A 19,477-nucleotide genomic window follows, 5' to 3' on the forward strand; every position below is an offset into this window, starting at 1 on the left:
AGGAATGCCATACTCTTTGAGATATTAGTATTTAAGGATGTAAGGATTGTATCATTCCAATTTATAATTCAAAAACCAAGGCTGCAGGCAGCCATTCACTTATTTGCAATAAACATAAGTATTCAGTACTATGAAGCCAGTAATGGGTCATTGGTATAGATCTAACATAAGGATTCCAGAAGAAGTAGCCAATATACATTGGGTCAGCTCCTGTCTTGGGTTGTGCAAATTGCCTTCTCTATATGTTGTACAGTTTTGGCTGTCCTGACCTGTGAAATCCAGTTTTTTTAAAACTGAGGGTCACTTTTGACCAAACATTTCACTGTCTCTTCCCACATTGTAGCACTCTGTTCTGTTGCTGTTACTAACTGTAGATAAGAGGAAGCTGTTAGTCACAACTCCTGCACAATCTAGGGCCTTGAAAACAATACTGTCTCTTGAGAGGAATCTGACTGGTAGACATATTTACTGTAAGGAATGCCCTTCTGGTCTTCAAAACATTGCACATTTAAAAAAAAAAATCATTATTGTATTAAGTGTTTCCCTGAATTTGTACTGTTTTAGCAACCTTTCTATTTTCCTTTTTGTTAATGCAACTCAAAAATGCAACATGAGCATTAACATTTTGATGTGTAATATCGTTGCTGAAATCACATCGGTTTTCTCTCCATCGCTCTTGTGAGGCCAACAATTTACGCTAGTGCACAGTGATTTATACGCACACTTATCTTTGGTACTTTGGTGCCTACTTCCTGACTCAAAAGACAGCAGAGTTTGTCAATGCAATAATCTCATCTTGCATCCAAAGGTCAGGAAGAGAATCCTGGCTGCATTTTTCCCCTTTTGCCCCCACCTTTTACTTTGTTAACTATTGAGTCTCCATTGCTGTCTGAGATTACATAATTAAGACTAGGATTTTCTTGGTTTATATTACTCAGTGCACCCCATTTACAAATTGGAGGATTTTATTTAATGAAGGAGCATTTCTACATGGGCTCTTTGGAAATCTGGCATTTACTAGAAAATCAGAAGCAATGATTCATTTCCTTAAAATAAGTTGGTGGGAGCACCATTGAATAATTAACCTTTAAAAATATAAACACGTGCGGAATATAAACTGGATTTTTGTGTATGTAGTCTGTCAAAGTTTGGCAATTTAAACAAATGTTTTTTAAAATTTCAAAGTAGATGCAGCTTCAAAAAGAAGCGTCTTATTCAGGAATTACCAGTATATGTGCCTAAAAGGAATCCGGTTTTCACTATCAGTATCCCCGTGTTTTAAGTCTGTACGTGTAGTACCCAAGTAGCAGTTGGTATTACTGGAAGCTTTGTATTTTACTTTTTTACAGCCATTTTATGGATATTGTATTTTATATTCTGGTGGTCAGTTATATTAGTAAATGTGCTGATAAATTGCAGAAAGCTACAAAGCATTACAGAGAGATTGCTCTTTGACATTTTGCATGGTTGACTGAATTTTGTATAGAGTGAATAAACGATGTCCTAATTAAACAAAAATGTGCATCTTTCTTTTGTACAATGGGGGCCCTTATAAGCTGGTGTCTTTAAAATCAGTGTATTTTTCCTACTAGTGACTTGTGCCAGGAAACTGCTACAGACAAATAATTGTCCAGCATCTATCGCTGATTTGTCCTCCACTGAAGCTTGATGTTGTAATCAACATGTACATATTTTTTTTTTACAAAACAAGTGTCACTTTGACATTACAGTCCTAGTCCTTTAAAAATTCAACTCCCTGCTTCTGTGGCACACCAGGCAGCAGCCTTGCTGTTTCTTTAGCACTTTTTTTTACAAGGCCATGTTTCTAGCTTGACTCTCAACCCTGCACAGATGTAAGGTGCCAGCTGGATTTTGACCACTTGCCTCTAAGCCCTGTACTGATGCCACTACACCACCAACTGGCTAAAGTTAAAGTAAATTTATCATCAAAGCTTATACTATGTGGCACCATGTACGACCCAGACCCTAAGATTCGCTTTCTTGCAGCTGTGTACAGTTGAACAAAGTAATACAAAAGAATCAATGAAAAACTACACAGTGACAAATAACCAATATGCAAAAACATAGTAACAAAATAAAAATTATCGATAACATGAGTGGTGAAGTCCGAAAGGTCTCACACTGGAAGTTGAAAGTGTAATTGGGATGTATTTAAGTGCAGAACCAAAGATGTGTGCTGCACTGCATTACATAATTTCCATCTTATAGGCAACATAGCCAAAACTTACTTGTATTCTGTTGGTTCCGATGCACCGCTAGAACTGAAGAAACAGCCAAGGTTCCTGGTCCAAATTCCTACCCAGTGATGGTTTTCACCTGATGATTTCTCTCACTCTGGAAGACAAATGTAGATTTTTGACAGCAGGAAGTGGGATTTGAGTGGACATGGAAATACTTTGGCAACAGTTGGATAAAATTTGTTTATATTTCAAAATTAAAACTTTTACATTCAGTAGTATTTTTTTTGGAACCTGGGGCGATACAGCTTTTCATTGAGGGGCTTCCCCACCTGACTCAGCCCTCTTCACATGGGGCAGAGGAAGGAGCCTAGACTGGTTCTCCCGCACAGAGCCTTTGCACCAAATGGTCAGTGTTTTTCCCCGGAATTTGCCAGACAGCAGCCTTCCCTTACAGACATCTCACTGTTAAGGAAGACCAAGTTTAGGATAGATATAAGACTGCTTTTCATTGAGTTGATAACCTTTGAGCAGCACTTGATGTCTGTCTCAGTGTGACCCCTTGGGGACAGCTTGTAGGTAAGAGTCCTGTTATGCAGTTGCTGGGAATGAACCACAATAAGGACCCTTGGATCTTTCTCCACAGCCTTTTAGCAAATCCACAGCTCCACACTTATGTCCCTAGGGTGATGTGTGTTGGGTAAATATGTCACCTGTACTGCAAGGATCTATGATAGCTCTCTCAACACCATCTAAGTGAGGTCTTAGTGCTTGTTGAACAGTTTGTTCAGGGAACACCCCCCCCCCCCCCCCACCACCACTCCAAAGGATCCTTTTCCCTCAGTGTCTGCAGGATGTTTTGCACTGACCACTGCCTGATGGACTTGCAGACAAAGGCATTTTCTTGGAAAAGCTCGTCCACAAAAGACAGTACTGCAATATCCAGTGATATTGTGTAGCAATGGGGCAGACCCATCCTCAACACCAGGGTGAAATAGAACTGTCAGTGCCCATGCACCCTGAATCACTGATACAGCCACACACAATGGTATTGATCAGGTTAAGAGCAATGTTGAGTGCACTTTAGCCCCCATTCCCTGGGGAGTTGTGCTTCATGGCCCATCATCGAACCTGCTCTACTTTGGATTCCCAAATGACTAGGACGATTTTCCCAGGTGATTACTGAGGAGGAGCAGGAGCAAGGAACAGGGCATGCCTGCATAAAGTACATCAGCCTTAAGGGCATATCATGCCTTCTGTTCCAAAATGCCACTATTTACAGTGCTAAACATTAAATGTTCCTTGACTGATATAGTGTGATAGCATTTTAATAATACTAGACTTCCTAATTGATTCTGTGGGTGTGGCTCAGCAGTAGGAATTAATAGTCTACTTGAAACAGCACAAATTTATCACATTACTGTTACTCATATTAGGTTATACTTTAATGTGAGAAGATAAACCAATGAAGGCCTTTGCTAATGTGACGTGAACAAGTTTCACGTAACATGACGGTGATAATAATTCTGATTCTGATGTTTTTCTTTTTAACAAATTTCATCAAACATTTTAACCTATCCCATCAGTGAGATATTTACATGGAGTACCCTCTCAAGAAAGCAACATTTATCAGCAAGGACCCCCACTATCCAGGCGATGCTCTCCTCTCAATGCTGTTATGAGGAAGGTAATACAGGAGCCTCAGGATCCACACCATTAGGTTCACGTACAGTTATTACTCCTCAACCATCAGGCTCCTGAACCAGATGGTATAACTTCACTTATAGCACTACAGATCTGTTCCCATAACCTATGGACTCACTTTCAAGGACTCTTCAACTCATATTCTCCATATTTATTGTTTATTATTGTTATTTCTATTTTTTCTTTCATTTTGTTTCTGTAGTTTGTAGTCTCTTGCACATTGGTTGATGTCTGTCCTCTTGGATACAGTCTTCAATTTATTTCATTGTGTTTCCCATTATTAGGAATATTTGGAGCAAGAAGGCTGCGAGTGAACTGATTTTTCAGAGCGAAGGGAGTTTTTTAACTACTCGGGTTAAAGAGGCGAGACTGTGCTGGCATGATGTCAGCCAGTACAGCGTGAAAGGTTTAAAAAGGCAGCCATATCCAGTGGGCAGCGTCAGAGCGGACAGTGGAGTGAAAGGCAGCAGAGTGGTAGAGCTTTGGCTCAGCAGGCTTAGGCGGTAACAGGACAAGGCGAAGTAGTCAGTATGTGTGTGAAGCCATTTTTCTGTGCTCAATGTCAGATGTGGGGGGTCCTGGAGTCTCCCAGCCTCCTGGATAGCCATATCTGCACCAGGTGTGTCGAGCTTCAGCTCCTGAGGGACCGAGTTAGGGAACTGGAGATGCAGCTCAATGACCTTCCCCTAGTCAGGGAGAGCAAGGAAGTGATAGAGAGGAGTTACAGGCAGGTGGTCACACTAAGGCCACGGGAGACAGACAAGTGGGTCACTGTCAGAGGGGTTTAGTCAGGTACTAGAGAGTAACCCTGTGGCTGTACCTCTTGACAATTAGTACTCCTGTTTGAGTACTGTTTGGGGGAGGACAGCCTACCTGGGGAAGCAGCACTGGCCGTGCCTCTGGCACAGAGTCTGGCCCTGTGGATCAGAAGGGTAGGGAAAGGAAGAGGATGGCAGCAGTGATAGGGGACTCTATTGTTAGGGGGTCAAACAAGTGATTTTGTGGATGCAGGGAAGAAACTCAGGTGCCAGGGTCTGGGATGTTTCGGATTGTGTCCAAGATATCCTGCAGTGGGAGAGAGAACAGCCAGAGGTTGTACATATTGGTACCAATGACATAGGTAGGAAATGGGAGGAGGTCTTGAAAAAAGACTACAAGGAGTTAGGAAGGAAGTTGAGAAGCAGGACTGCAAAGGTAGTAATTTTGGGATTACTGCCTGTGCCACGCGACAGAATAGGAATAGAATGAGGTGGATGATAAATGTGTGGCTGAGGGATGGGAGCAGGGGGCAGGGATTCAGATTTCTGGATCACTGGGACCTCTTTTGGGACAGGTGTGACCTGTACAAAAAGAACGGGTTGCACTTGAATCCGAGGGGGACCAACTTCCTGGCAGGGAGGTTTGCTAAGGCTACTGGGGAGAGTTTAAGTTAGAATTGTTTGTGGGGTGGGAACTGTACTGAAGAGACTGGGGAAGAGGAGGTTAGCTCACAAATAGAGAGAGCTTATAAACAGTGCGAGAGGGAGGATAGGCAGGTGATAGAGAAGGGATGTGCTCAGACCGAAGGCTTGAGATGTGTCTATTTTAATGCAAGGAGTGTTGTGAACAAAGCCGATGAGCTTAGAGCATGGACAGTACTTGGAGATATGATGTGGTGGCCATTACAGAGACTTAGACGGCTCAGGGACAGGAATGGTTACATTGAGTGCCAGATTTTAGATGTTTCAGAAAGGGAGGGAGGCAAAAGAGGTGTGGGTGTGGCACTGTTGATCAGAGATAGTGTCACAGCTGCAGAAAAGGTGGACGCCATGGAGGGATTGTCTACAGAGTCTCTGTGAGTGGAAGTTAGGAACAGTACAGGGTCAATAACTTTACTGGGTGTATTTTTGTTGGCCGCCTAATAGTAACAGGGATATCAAGGAGCAGATAGGGGAACAGATGCTGGAAAGGTGTGATAATAACAGTTGTTGTAATGGGAAATTTTAATTTCCTAAATATAGATTTGCATCTCCCTACAGCGAAGGGTTTAGATGGGGTGGAGTTGGCTAGGTGTGTTCAGGAAGGTTTCTTGACACAGTATGTAGATAAGCCCACAAGAGCAGAGGCTGTACTTGATTTGGTATTGAGAAATGGACCTGGTCAGGTGTCAGATCTCTCAGTGGGAGAGCATTTTGGAGATAGTGATCATAATTCTATCTCCTTTACAATAGCATTGGAGAGAGATAGGAACAGACAAGTTAGAACAACATTTAATTGGAGTAAGTGACTTGCAGCAGACTAAGTTTGAGCGTGTAGATATTAAGAAAGAGGATGTGCTGGAGCTTTTGGAAAGCATCAAATTGGATAAATCGCCGGGACCAGATAAAATGTACCCCAGGCTAACTGTGGGAGGCGAGGGAGGAGATTGCTGAGCCTCTGGTGATGATCTTTGCATCATCAATGAGGACAGGAGAGGTTCTGGAGGATTGGAGGGTTGCAGATGTTGTTCCTTTATCAAAGAAAGGGAGTAGTGATAGCCCAGGAAATTATAGACCAGCGAGTTGTACTTCAGTGGTTGTAAGCTGATGGAGACGATCCTGAGAGGCAGGATTTATGAACATTTGGAGAGGTACAATATGATTAGGAGTAGTCAGCATGACTTTGTAAAGGGAAGGTTGTGCATTACGAGACTCATTGAATTTTTTGAGGATGTGACTAAAAACATTGATGAAGGAAGAGCAGTAGATGTAGTATATATGGATTTCAGCAAGGAATTTGATAAGGTACCCCATGCAAGGCTTACTGAGAATGTAAGGAGGCATGGGATCCAAGGGGACATTGCTTTGTGGATCCAGAACTGGCTTGCCCACAGAAGGCAAAGAGTGGTTGTAGATGGGTCATATTCTGCACGGAGGTTGGTCACCAGTGGAGTGCCTCAGGAATCTGTTCTGGGACCCTTACTCTTCATGATTTTTATAAATGACCTGCATGAGGAAGTGGAGGGATGGGTTAGAAAGTTTGCTGATGACCCAAAGGTTGGAGGTGTTGTGGATAGTGTGGAGGGCTGTCAGAGGTTATAGTGGGACATTGATAGGATGCAAAGCTGGACTGAGAAGTGGCAGATGGAGTTCAACCCAGATAAGTGTGAAGTGGTACATTTTGGTAGGTCAAATATGATGGCAGAATACTTTATTAATGGTAAGACTCTTGGCAGTGTGGAGGATCAGAGGGATCTTGGGGTCCGAGTCCATAGGACGCTCAAAGCAGCTGTGCAGATTGACTCTGTGGTTAAGAAAGTGTATGGTGTATTGGTCTTCATCAATCGTGTAATTCAACTTAGGAGCCGAGAGGTGATGTGGCAGCTATATAGGACCCTGGTCAGACCCCACTTGGAGTACTGTGCTGAGTTCTGGTCACCTCATTACAGGAAGAATGTGGAAGCCATAGAAAGGGTGCAGAGGAGATTTACAAGGACGTTGCCTGGTTTGGGGAGCATGCCTTATGAGAGTAAGTTGAGTGAACTCTGCCTTTCCTCCTTGGAGCGACAGAGGATGAGAGGTGACCTGATAGAGGTGTACAAGACGATGAGAGGTATTGATTATGTGGGTAGTCAGAGGCTTCTTCCCAGGGCTGAAACAGTTGCCAGAAGAGGATACAGGTTAAGGTCCTTCAGAGTAGGTAGAGAGGAGATGTCAGGGGTAAGCTTTTTACTCAGAGTGGTGAGTGCGTGGAATGGGCTGCCAGCAATGGTGGTGGAGGCGGATACGATAGGGTCTTTTAAGAGGCTTTTGGATAGGTACATGGAGGTTAGTAAAACAGAGGGCTTTGGGTAAGCCTAGTAATTTCTAAGGTAGGAAGATGTTTGGCACAACTTTGTGAGCCGAAGGGCCTGTATTGTGCTGTAGGTTTTCTATTTTCCATGTTCTCCCACTATCTATTAAATGCTCCCAATGGCATGCATCACAAACAGCATCTGAGAACCAAGTCCAGTTCCTGGCTCTCACATATGGCTTAGGAAGCCTGGTGGAACCATTTCTACTGACAGAAGAAGGGGCAAAGAGGGTTATTGGTGCCTTAAGATCAGTCGCTTCGGGCAAACACAGCTGATCAAGGAGAAGGAAAACTAATCTCAAACCAATGCTGCCTTGTGGCTCTACCCACTCTTGGGGAAGGTTTCAGCCCATGTTGAGTTCAGCGCTGACTGGATGCTGCTGGTGCCAAACTATGTCTCTGCCATCCCTTTGGATTCAACAGCTGAGTGGAGATGGGGAGCCTGCTGAATGGATAACAGCTTACTCTCCATATCGAACTGCCCTGGCTTGCATATCACATATAAACCATAAGGCTTAGGAGCAGAATTAGGCCAAATGGCCCATCGAGTGCTCTGCCATTTAATCATGGCCGAATCTTTTTTTCCGTTCCTCAGCCCCACTCCCTGGCCGTCTCCCTGTAACCACTGATGCCGCGTCCAATCAAGAACCTATCAACCTCTGTCTTAAATCCACCCAACGACCAGGCCTCCGTAAATGCCTGTGGTAACAAATTCCACAAATTTACCACCCTCTGGCTAAAGAAATTTTTTCTCATCTCTGTTCTAAATGGATGCCCCTCTATCCTGAGGCTGTGTCCTCTTGTCCTAGACTCCTTCACCAAGGGAAACATCCTTTCCACATCTACTCTGTCTAGGCCTTTCAACATTCAAAAGGATTCAATGAAATCCCCCCTCATCCTTCTAAATTCCAGCAAGTATAGACCCAGAGCCATCACACGTTCCTCATATGATAATCTTATCATTCTCAGAATTATCCTTGTGAACCTCCTCTGTATCCTCTCCAATTACAGCACATTTTTTTTTAGATGAGGAGCTGAAAACTGTGCCTTATAAAGCCTCAGCATCATATCACTGCTCTTGTATTCTAGATCTTTTGAAATGAATGCTAACATTGCATTTGCCTTTCTCACCACTGACTCAACCTGCAAATTTAACATTTAGGGTGTTCTACACAAGGGCTCCCAAGTCTCTTTGCATCTCAGATTTTTGGATTTCCTCCCTGTTAAGAAAATAGTCTGCACATTTATTTCTACTACCAAAGTGCATGACCATGCATTTTTCAAAATTGTATTTCATTTGCTTCTTTCTTGCCCATTCTCCTTCTGCAGCCTACCTGTTTCATTAATAGAACCTGCTCCTCCACCAATCTTCGATCACCTGCAAACTTGGCAACAAAGCCATCTATTCCATCATCTAAATCATTGATAATATACTGCATAAAAAGCAGTCCCAATACCAACCCCTGCAGAACATCACTAGTCACTGGCAGCCAACCAGAAAAGAATCCTTTTATTCCCTCTCGCTGGCTTGTACCAATCAGCCAATGCTCTAACCATGCCAGTAACTTTCCTGTAATACCATGGGCTCTTAACTTGGTATACACCTGATACACAACATGGTAAACCCTGACCAACGGAGGGCATCACTATTGTGTTTCTTGTATTTACTGTGGATGCTCGCAAGAGAATGAATCTCAGGGTTGTATATTGTGACATATATGTACTTTTATAATAAATTTACTTTGAACTTTTGCAGTCATATTTGTGTTATAGCACAAGCAAGTGGTCCTTTCCAATATTAATTATAAAATACCTAGCTTCCTGTCCTCATTTTGGATTACATCCAGGAAAATGCATTGGCTGACGACACTTTTCCTGAGAATTAGTATGATCTCTTCAATTACATGTTGCAAGAGGCCAGCTCATTACGCAGTTTGTTTTGATAATTCCCATCTGCAGGAGGAACAGAGAGTCCTGCCCAGCAACCGAACAGATATTTGGGGAAGTCTGCCCTATTTGTGCATATTTGTAGCCATCCCTGAATATCTTTGAGAGCTGAAAAAAACAACAACCTGCAACTGAGACAGAGAAATTTATTTTTATTTATATAATAGGGTGGGGAACAGACCCTTCCGGCCCAATGAGCTGCGCTGCCCAGTTACACACCTATTTAACCCTATCCTAATCACAGGACAATTTACAATGGCCAATTAACCTACTAACTGCTACGTCTTTGGACTGTGGGAGGGAACTGAAGCACCCAAAGGAAATCCATGCAGTTATGAGGACAACATGCAAACTCCTTACAGGAGGCACTGGATTTGAACTCCAAACTCTGGAATGCCCACATCTGCAAATGCGCTGCTCTAACCACTGCACTACTATGGCACCCACGTGGGCCTGTTGCTGAGTTAATTGACCTCTGCTGGGAATGTTACAATTGTTCTCCACCTCAAATGAAAATAAAGCAAGTGATTGCTATATTTCCCAGCTTCAATATCCCAGCAGTCTTTATTACAGACATATCAGTACTGGATGTGAATGGTGGGCTTTAATTCCAGAAATAATGGATGAAGTGGAATGACTGACCCTTCCATCAGTTGAGGCAATGAACCTTGGTATCACCTTAAGACACAAATATTAGCTAAGCTATCAGTGCAAAAACAATAGTCGACGCACATTTAAGAAATGCATTGCCTCACAATATCCTACGTAGATTAGGGCTCCACATTAGGCTGTCTATGAGAGGCATGGTAGAGTAATGTTTAGCACAGTGCTTTTACAGTGCCAGTGACCTGGGGTCATTTCCCACCACCGTCTGTAAGAAGTTTGCACGTTCTCCCTGTGACCATGTTGGTTTCCTCTGGCTGCTCCAGTTTCCTCCCACAGTCCAAAGTTGTATGAGTTAGTAGGTTAATTGGTCACAAGGGTATAATTAGGCGGTATACTCATGGGACAGAAAGGCCTGTTACTGTGCTGTATCTCTAAATAAAAATAAAATGATCAACTGGGACAAATTGACGGCCATCATAACACTGTGAAGCAAATAGTAATTTCTTGCCTGCATCTGAGCACAGTTAAACAGCAATCCAGCATTTGCAGTAGACAATTCCTCATTCTCTCACTAGTTTTCTTCAGCTTTACCTTTATGAAATTTTCACCTGTGCTACCATAAAGTATTTATGAACCTTTCTCATTCCAAATATCTTGAAATGTTGCCCTTAGTTGCATGTGGTCTAGGTGATGAAATATGAAGTTAGAGGCTCCTTTAGGCTAAAGAAACGAATTGCAATTTCTTCAACTAAATAATTTAAAACAGAATTTGTAGTTTAGAGTCCATTTCATTTGCTTGTTGGATAAGAGATTACTGGTAGGAATAACATTTATTGTCCATTATCTAAGAAAAGGGAGTACATTTTTTTCTAATTTTAAAATGTTTCTGAGATATTAACCAATATCTTGAGCTTAAGTGTCCCCCACAGTCTTCATTTTGAAATCTATATATTATTTACAAACATGGTAAACTAATGCAGAGTTAAGAGAATATCTGCAGATGCTGGAAATCCAAGCAACACACACAAAATGCTGGAGGAACTCAACAGGCCAGGCAGGATCTATGGAAAAGAGTACAGTCGACGTTTCGGGCCGAGACCCTGAAAAAAAAGGTGGTGTCCATCATTAAGAAAACTGTACTTAAAGCAATTCAGGTTTTTTAAATTATTATGTATTGCATTGTACTACTGCTGCAAAGACAACAAATTTCATGATGTATGCTGGTGATATTAAACCTGATGCTGGTTCTGATCATGTTAATGTTGCTCAGATAGGAGATGCAGTACTGTTCCTCAAGCTTACTTGGGACCTCAAAATAGCAATGCAGCAGGCCACAGGTAAATATGTTAAAATGTGAATGGGATGGAGAAATAATCTGGAAATGCTGACTTGACTAATGAAAATCCAATTATAATGAACTTATAGTAAAATAAGTGATTTTGTCTTTCATTTGCTCCGACTTGTGTGCCAGCTTGGTTGTGGTTCTTACTACAGCAAGCGGCCCTCAACTGGATGTATTGTTTCTCAGATTAGAAGTCAAGTGTTTCCTGATCATTTGATTTAATTTACCATGAAACAATCCCACAGCATTAGTCATATGACAGAGAAACAGGTCCTTCAGCCCAGCTTCCCCATGCTGAGTTGCCCACTTGAGCTGGTCTCATTTCAAAGAATCAAAGTGCATTCATTATCAAAATATGTATGCTGTATGCAACCCTGAGATTCATCTTCCCACACACAGCCGTGAAACAAAAACCATGGAACCCATTCAAAAATAAACATCAAACTCCCTTCCATACGTGCAAAAAAAAACAAAACTCATAAACGGCAAAAAACAAAAAAAACACAGAATTTTTGTATTGCACTGTACTGCTCAAAATTAAAAGAATTCAGACATAATCAGTTCACTTCAATCTAGCTCTGTGTTGTTCATTATTTGCAGGCTGTCCAAATCAAAATCACCCAAAATAGCAACAGAAGGAAGGAGCGGGCAGATAACTAGAAATACATCATAACGTGAACTACAGAGTCCAATCTACAAACCACGTTAATCGAACTTTGCCCAAGACCCAGGACCCCAGTCAATCCTCCGGCAGCATCGACAGAGAGCCTGGTAGAGGGCACTGAACACATGCTTGCGTTCCGCTCATGCCTCGATCATTTTAATCTTCCTCGATGCTTTAATTAGCGAGATTAATGAGAAATTGAGTTGATCATATACTTGCACCCCTTCTCCAGGCTTCTTGGCCTCGAGGTTGCACGCTTCGCCCAAAACCTCAACTTTCAACCTCTGACAGTAAAGCACCAGACTGGACAATCAGCCTAAAAACACACTACTGAAATGTAGAATCCAAGCTTCAACAATGGCAGAATCACATTTGAAAGAAGAAGACATAAAAAAAGTGGAAATAGTAGTTTTGTGAAATGCCTGGAGGACATCGTCCTTGGACGTGTTGTTCGCTGGCGCATCTTCTTCCGCATTTGACCCATTTTTCTAAATCAGTCCTACCTATGTACCAGTTGAAATGTCTTTTGAACATAATTGTACCTCCTCTGGCATCTCATTCCATTTACACATCACTTCAGTGAAAAACCTGCCCCATTGCAGGTCCTTTTACATTTTCCATGCCGTCTAATTTTAAACTTCCCTATTCCAAGAAAAAGACCATGGCCATCCCAAGTTATCTATGCTCCATAGGGAAGGCAGTTACTTCCAAGGGCAGATCAATACTTTTCCCTCAAAAAGCCAATTAAATTTAGTTTACTCTATAATTTGCCTAATTGCTATTTGAAGAACATTTCTGTCAATGAAACTTGAGAGGAAAAATCATACCGGAACCAGCCATTCTAATTATGGATATCAGCTTTATTTGTCACATGTACATCAAAACATAAAGTGAAAAGTCCGATGGAGTGCTGGAGGCAGTCCATCAAGTATCACCACGCTTCCGGCGCTGAAGTAGCATGCCTTACAACTCGTTAACCCTAACTTGTACATCTTTTTGGAAAGTGGGAGGAAACTGGGGGGCTTGGAGGAAACACATGTGGTCACAGGGAGAACATAAAAGTTCCTTATAGATGGTGGCAGGAATTGAACCCCCGATCACTGGTGCTGTAAAACGTTGTCCTAAATGCTACATTACTTGCCATGTGTAGTAAACATCCACCAGCACTTAATTGGTATTGGTTTATTATTGTCATAGTGAAAGCACTTTTCTTGCATACTGTTCATATAGATCAAATTATTACATAGTGCATTGAGCTAGAATAAGGTAAAACAGTAACAATGCAGAATGAAGTGCAGAAGCTACTGAAAGATTGCAGTGCAGGTAATCGATAGAGTACAAGATTATTTTCCTGTCCTGGAGAGTCAGACAAGATGAGCTCTTGTAGTCGAGTGACATCTGCTAAGCAGAGCAGGCCCCAAGTAGCAGAACATCACAGTCCAAGTCTGTGTCATTTGATTGCTTGCTACTGTCAAAAACTTCAATAAAGACACAGTAGCATAGTGGTTAGTGCGACGCTATTACAACTTGGCACGTCAAAGTTCTGTGTTCAACTCCAGCATCCTCTGAAAGGAGTTCCTATGTCCTTCTCATGACTGCGTGGGTTTCCACCGGTGCACCAGTTTCCACCCACAGTCCAAAAATGTACCGGTTAGTAGATTAATTGGTCATTGTAAATTGTCCTATAATTAGGCTAGGGTTAAATATGCAGGTTGCTAGGCAGTGCAACCCGTTTGGCTAGCAGGTCCTGTTCCTTACTTTATCTCTAAATAAATGAACTTATTTTCTTAAAAATGAAATAAATTTAATCATGATAATGAAGTAAAGGTAATTAAAACCATTACTTTATTTTAATGAAGACTTTCTTGTACTTATCTCTTCCCAAATAAAGGGGTTTGTACCCTGACCTCCCCTGAGGTAAGGCTGATGGGAAATGCAGTGAAACAGTCTCAGTGCATCAGTCCTCTACTGCTGGACACAGTGGTGGGTCCAATGGTGAAGCGGGAGGTCAGATGCACCGGTCTGGGCATCAGCCGGAGGTTGAAGTATGAAAACCTGAGATGTACTCACACCCAAACAGCAGACACCTGGCAGTTCCTAGAACCACTAGTTGTCAATCAGAGCAACTTGAACCGACAGTCATCATTTTGTTTCAAAAACAATTGAAGTTATGAAACATATAGGTTTAAGGTGTATATAATTGTAATTGCTTTAATTAGAAATGAAATTCACTAATTCTGTTAATAATTCCCACATGCTGCCATAGTAGTGTAGTAATGAGTACAACGCTATTACAGCTCGTGGTATCGGAGCCCGGAGTTCAAGACCGACAATGCTCTGTTGGTGCCAATGGATTTTGGGACCACCTGGTGAAGGAAACCATTGAAATACAACTAGAGGAAAATAATTTTAACAAAGACGAAAGATTCGCTCTAAGAAAGAACTAGAATTAGATTGTAAACAAGATGAGACAGTGGAAACCTGATTGGATGAGGAAAGAAGGATGACAGGATAAAATGTCACCAGACTAGACATTCCCAGGCATCATTGCTGATGAAGATGGAAGAGTTTGTAATCAAAACATTGGTTAAAATTGATACCTGTAATTGATAGCTGGAAGCCCGAGAAGAGTTTATTCATCACATATGTTGGAAAAGCACTAGATCCTTTTTCAGGAACCTAATGCTTTAAAAATGATGGAAACAGTAAGGGTGGGCAAAGACAGAGGTAACAAAACATAGATAGGAAGAGATTAAATTCTTGTATCTTAAAAAATCTCTGCAGACCATGAGATTGAATTCCTTTAAGTACAGGGTACCCCAGACATTGGCCACACATCTGCACAGTGTTTTCAACCCACAATGTTGCACACATGTAAGAAATCATTCAGCCAAGATCCATTATCTTTGTTTGATTCTTCTGCTCATGGTCAATGGAGAAATGCTGGAACTTTACAATCGCTGAACTACGGGATACACTGGTCTATGTTTATAATGTCACAAAGGATTATCAGCACTTTATCTTCAAGATATTAACTTTACTCAAGTAATGTCGATAGCTTACCAGCCTGTAAAAAGAACATTGTGCAAGACCTACCACACTGAAAAATCAAGAAATGTTTTCTTTATTTCAAATAGTTGATGAACATTTTGCAGCCTGTGTTGTACCTATTGTAACACACTTACATTACATAAGAACATAAGAAACAGGAGCAGGAGTAGACCATCTGGCCCATTGAGCCTGCTCTGCTATTCAATAAGATCATGGCTGAGCTGACCATGGACTTATCTCCACCTACCTGTCTTTTCTCCATAATCTTCAATTCCCCCACTGTACAAAATATATCCAACCTTGTCTTAAATACATTTACTGGGGCAGCCTCCATGGCTTCATTGAGCAGAGAATTCCACAAATTCACCACTCTTTGGGAAAAGTACCACTCTTCTCATCTCCATCCTAAATTTACTCCCTCAAATCTAGAGACTATGTCCCCTAGTTCTAGTCTCACTTACCAGTGGAAACAACCTTCCTGTCTCTATCTAATCTATCCCTTTCATAATTTTATATGCCTCTATAAGATCTCCTCTTACCCTTCTGAATTCCTGGGAGTACAGTCCCTGGTGAATCAATCTCTCCTCCCAGTCTAACCGCCTCATCTCTTGAATCAACTTGGTGAATCTCTTCTGCACCACCTCCAAAGCCAGTATATTCTTCCTCAAGTAAGGAGACCAGAACTGCACACAGTACTCCAGATGTGGCCTCACCAGTAATCTGTACAGTTGCAGCATAACCTCCCTGCTTTTAAATTCAATCCCTCTTGCAATGAAGGCCAATATTCCACTTGCATTCTTGATAGCTTGCTGCACCTACAAACCAACCTTCTGTGATTCATACACAAGCACTCCCAAGTCCTTCTGCATAGCAGCATGCCACAATTTTTTAACCATTTAAATAATAACCTGATCTTCCATTTTTCCTTCCAAAGTGGATGTCCTCACATTTACCAGCATCATACTCCATCTGCCAGACCCTTGGCCACTTACTTATCTATTTCTCCCTGCAGACTCTCTGTATCCTCTGCACTATTTGCTTTCCTACTCAATTTAGTGTTTCAGCAAACTTAGGTACACCAGACTTGGTTCCCTCTTCCAGACAGTTATTGTATATTGTGAACAGTTGCAGGCCCAGCACCAACCCGTGGCACACCACTCACCACTGATTGCCAACTAGAGAAATACATACGTATCCCAACTCTCTGCTTTCTATTGGTTAACCATTAATATTACAAGGCATAGGAGTAGATTTATGCCATTCAGCCCATTGAGTCTGCTACACCATTCATATCATTGCTGATTTATTACATCTCTGAAACCCATTGCCCTGCATTCTCTCCATAAAATTTGATGCCCTTTCTAATCGAACCTATCAACCTCTGCTTTAAATATCCCCAATGATTTGGCCTCCACAGCCATCTGTGACAAGGATTTCCGCAGATTCAATATGTATTTCAGTACTGTTCACCTATAGGCTGTGTATAAGGCAGAATTCACTCTTATATTCATAATACAACTCGAAGTCATAAATATTGAGAGTGTGAAACACAAAACTGACTAATTTATCAAGTATTTATATTTGCTCTTTGACCTAATAAAATGGTCCTTTAAGCTTGCTAAATATTATAATCTTCCAAATTCTTTTGTTAAAATTGTCCATTGTTAATAATTCTCAATGGCAAGTAAAATTCCTATTCATTTAAGTATTTTTATATCATTCTAAAATTATTTCATTGGATGTACTGTACCTTAAGGGTGATATTCCAGAAAGCAGATTAAGCATTGAAGCTGTTACTTCAATCACATACTAAATGCAATTTCCCCCAGTACAAGACATTACTGTGGACTCCGTGCCATAAAACATATGGAGTGCATAACAGAGCAAAACACTCTAAGAGTATAAGAGTTGCAATCTATAGATTTCTCTTTGAAGTAAATTCATGCAACTTTACCCTGTCATAAAAGTCTATAGACAGTAAATGGCAGGGCCCTCAGGAGTATTGATTTTCAGCAGGATATTTCCCATACTGTAAAAGGACTAAATAGGATAGAGTTTGTCAAATGTGTTCAGGAAAGTTTCCTTAATCAGTACGTAGAAGTCCCAATGAGAGAGTGTGCAATACTTGATTAGGGAGAGATGGAAGATGACAGAAGTCTGTGAAAGGAAACACTTTGCATCTAGTGCTCATAATGCTATTAGTTTCACAGTAAATTTGGAGAAAGATAGGTCTGATCCACAGGTTGAGATTCTAAATTGGACACAGGCCAATTTTGATGGTATCAGAAAGGATCTGGCGTGTGTGGATTGGGACAGGCTGTTTTCTAGCCATCGTGTACTTGGTAAGCTCGAGGCCTTCAAAAATTAAATTTTGAAAGTACAAAGCTTGTATGTGCTTTTCAAAATAAAAGGTAAAGATAACAGGATTAGGGAACCTTAGTTTTCAAGAGATATTGAAACCCTGGTTAAGAAAAAAAAGGAGGTGCACAGCAGGCATAAGCAAGTAGGAACAAATGAGGTACTTATAGAGTATAAGAAATGAAAGAAAACACTTAAGGAAATCAGGAGAGCTAAAAGAAGGCATGAGTTTGTCCTAGTAGGCAAGGTGATAAAGAATTCTAAGGGCTTCTACAGATATGTTAAGAGCAAAAAGATTGCATGGGACAAAATTGGTCCTCTGTAAGATCAGAATGGAAATCTAGGTGTGGAGCCAAAAGAGATGGGGAGTTCTTAATTTTTTTGCATCTGTATTTACTTGGGAGATGGTCCAGTGGTCCTGGCATGGATGCTGCGTCGCCCCTTCCGTGATGGGATAAAATTCAGGTGAAACTTCTTTAATCCTTGATAACAGCTGAGGCCCAAATATATAGTTACATATTACTGAACAATTTTACTACATCACTGAACAATTTTTAAATACTTTACTCATTTATCATTCCTACATGGTAAATTTTGACTTTTATACTATAATGACACCTTCAAGGGAGAAGAGTCCATCATGCCTGGCACATGTTTCACAGTCGTTGGATAATACCTAAGATTTCAGTTAATTGGGCCGTAAGTTAATCGGGCAGTATCTTTAGTTGGGAAAACTCTTATAGAACAAAAACTAATTGAGAAGTAACTGTGATTCCCTTTGTTTAGTTGGGACTTATTGCTGATTAATTGAGACAGAAGACTGTTGCTGTACAGTGTCTAACGAGCATCAGTTGCCTGTACGTCCTGTGGCTGACAGACACTGCACTGCGTCTGCAGACCTAGGAGGATCAAAATAAGCTACAGAAAGTTATGAATGTCGTCAGCTCCATCATGGGTGCTGGACTCCCCAGCATCCAAGACATCTTCAAGGAGCAATGCCTCAAAAAGGCAGCATCCATCAGTATGGATGCCCATCACCCAGAACATACCCTGTTTTCATTGCTATCCATCAAGGAGGTACAGAAGCCTGAAAGCACACACCCAATGATTCCGGAACACTTTCTTCTCCTCTAAATGGACACTGAATTCATGAACACTACATCATTATTTTTCCCCTCTTTTTGTACTAACTTAAAAAAAATCCTTCTTACTGTATCTCAGCTTTTTAAATGTATTGTAATGTACTGCTGCCGCATAACAATTTTACGACATATGCCAATGATATTACATTTGATTCTGGAGTTCTATTTTGAATGGACTGGATGCTTGAAGTGCTTCAGCAGAATTATGATGATAAATATGTGAGGAGGTGGGAAGGATAGATCTTCCCTGATTAAAGATAACACCTGCCTTAGTTTTATTTTGAAATTACAAGTTTGTACATGATAAAAAGATTTGTTGCATCATTTTATATGCTGCTTTGATTCTATTTTACATCACCCAGCATTAAAGTAGAAACAATCAGATGTGTAGATGTTCTGAAAGAGTTTATTTTAAAAGCTGTTTTCACTCACTGTGTGATGACTTACAGTATAACTAACATCTTGATTATTTGGCTACGAGAGAGCTCAGTAAAAATGAGCTAAATGGCAGGAAAAAAAGTGAGAAAAAATGGTGCTTTATGAAATTACTTTGGTTCTAGACTCCTTTTGAATGGGCAGATGGGTGCAAATGGGATCAACAGGAATGCATTTTGTTCATGTCACTCCAGGTGACCTAAGGAGACAACATCAGTCA

General features: G+C 41.2%; 1 long non-coding RNA gene across 1 annotated transcript in view; it reads right to left on the reverse strand.

Moving 5' to 3' along the window:
* The window catches only part of LOC132406004 (uncharacterized), a 73,309-nt gene that overhangs the window by 13,422 nt on the left and 40,410 nt on the right, over positions 1-19,477 (reverse strand). Inside the window, exon 2 of the long non-coding RNA XR_009516033.1 lies at positions 2,250-2,355. This is a non-coding gene — a long non-coding RNA (uncharacterized LOC132406004). The remainder of the gene's footprint in view (positions 1-2,249; positions 2,356-19,477) is intronic.

The sequence above is a fragment of the Hypanus sabinus genome, chromosome 16 (assembly GCF_030144855.1).
Source record: "Hypanus sabinus isolate sHypSab1 chromosome 16, sHypSab1.hap1, whole genome shotgun sequence".
In the NCBI taxonomy this organism is placed as follows: Eukaryota; Metazoa; Chordata; class Chondrichthyes; order Myliobatiformes; family Dasyatidae; genus Hypanus; species Hypanus sabinus.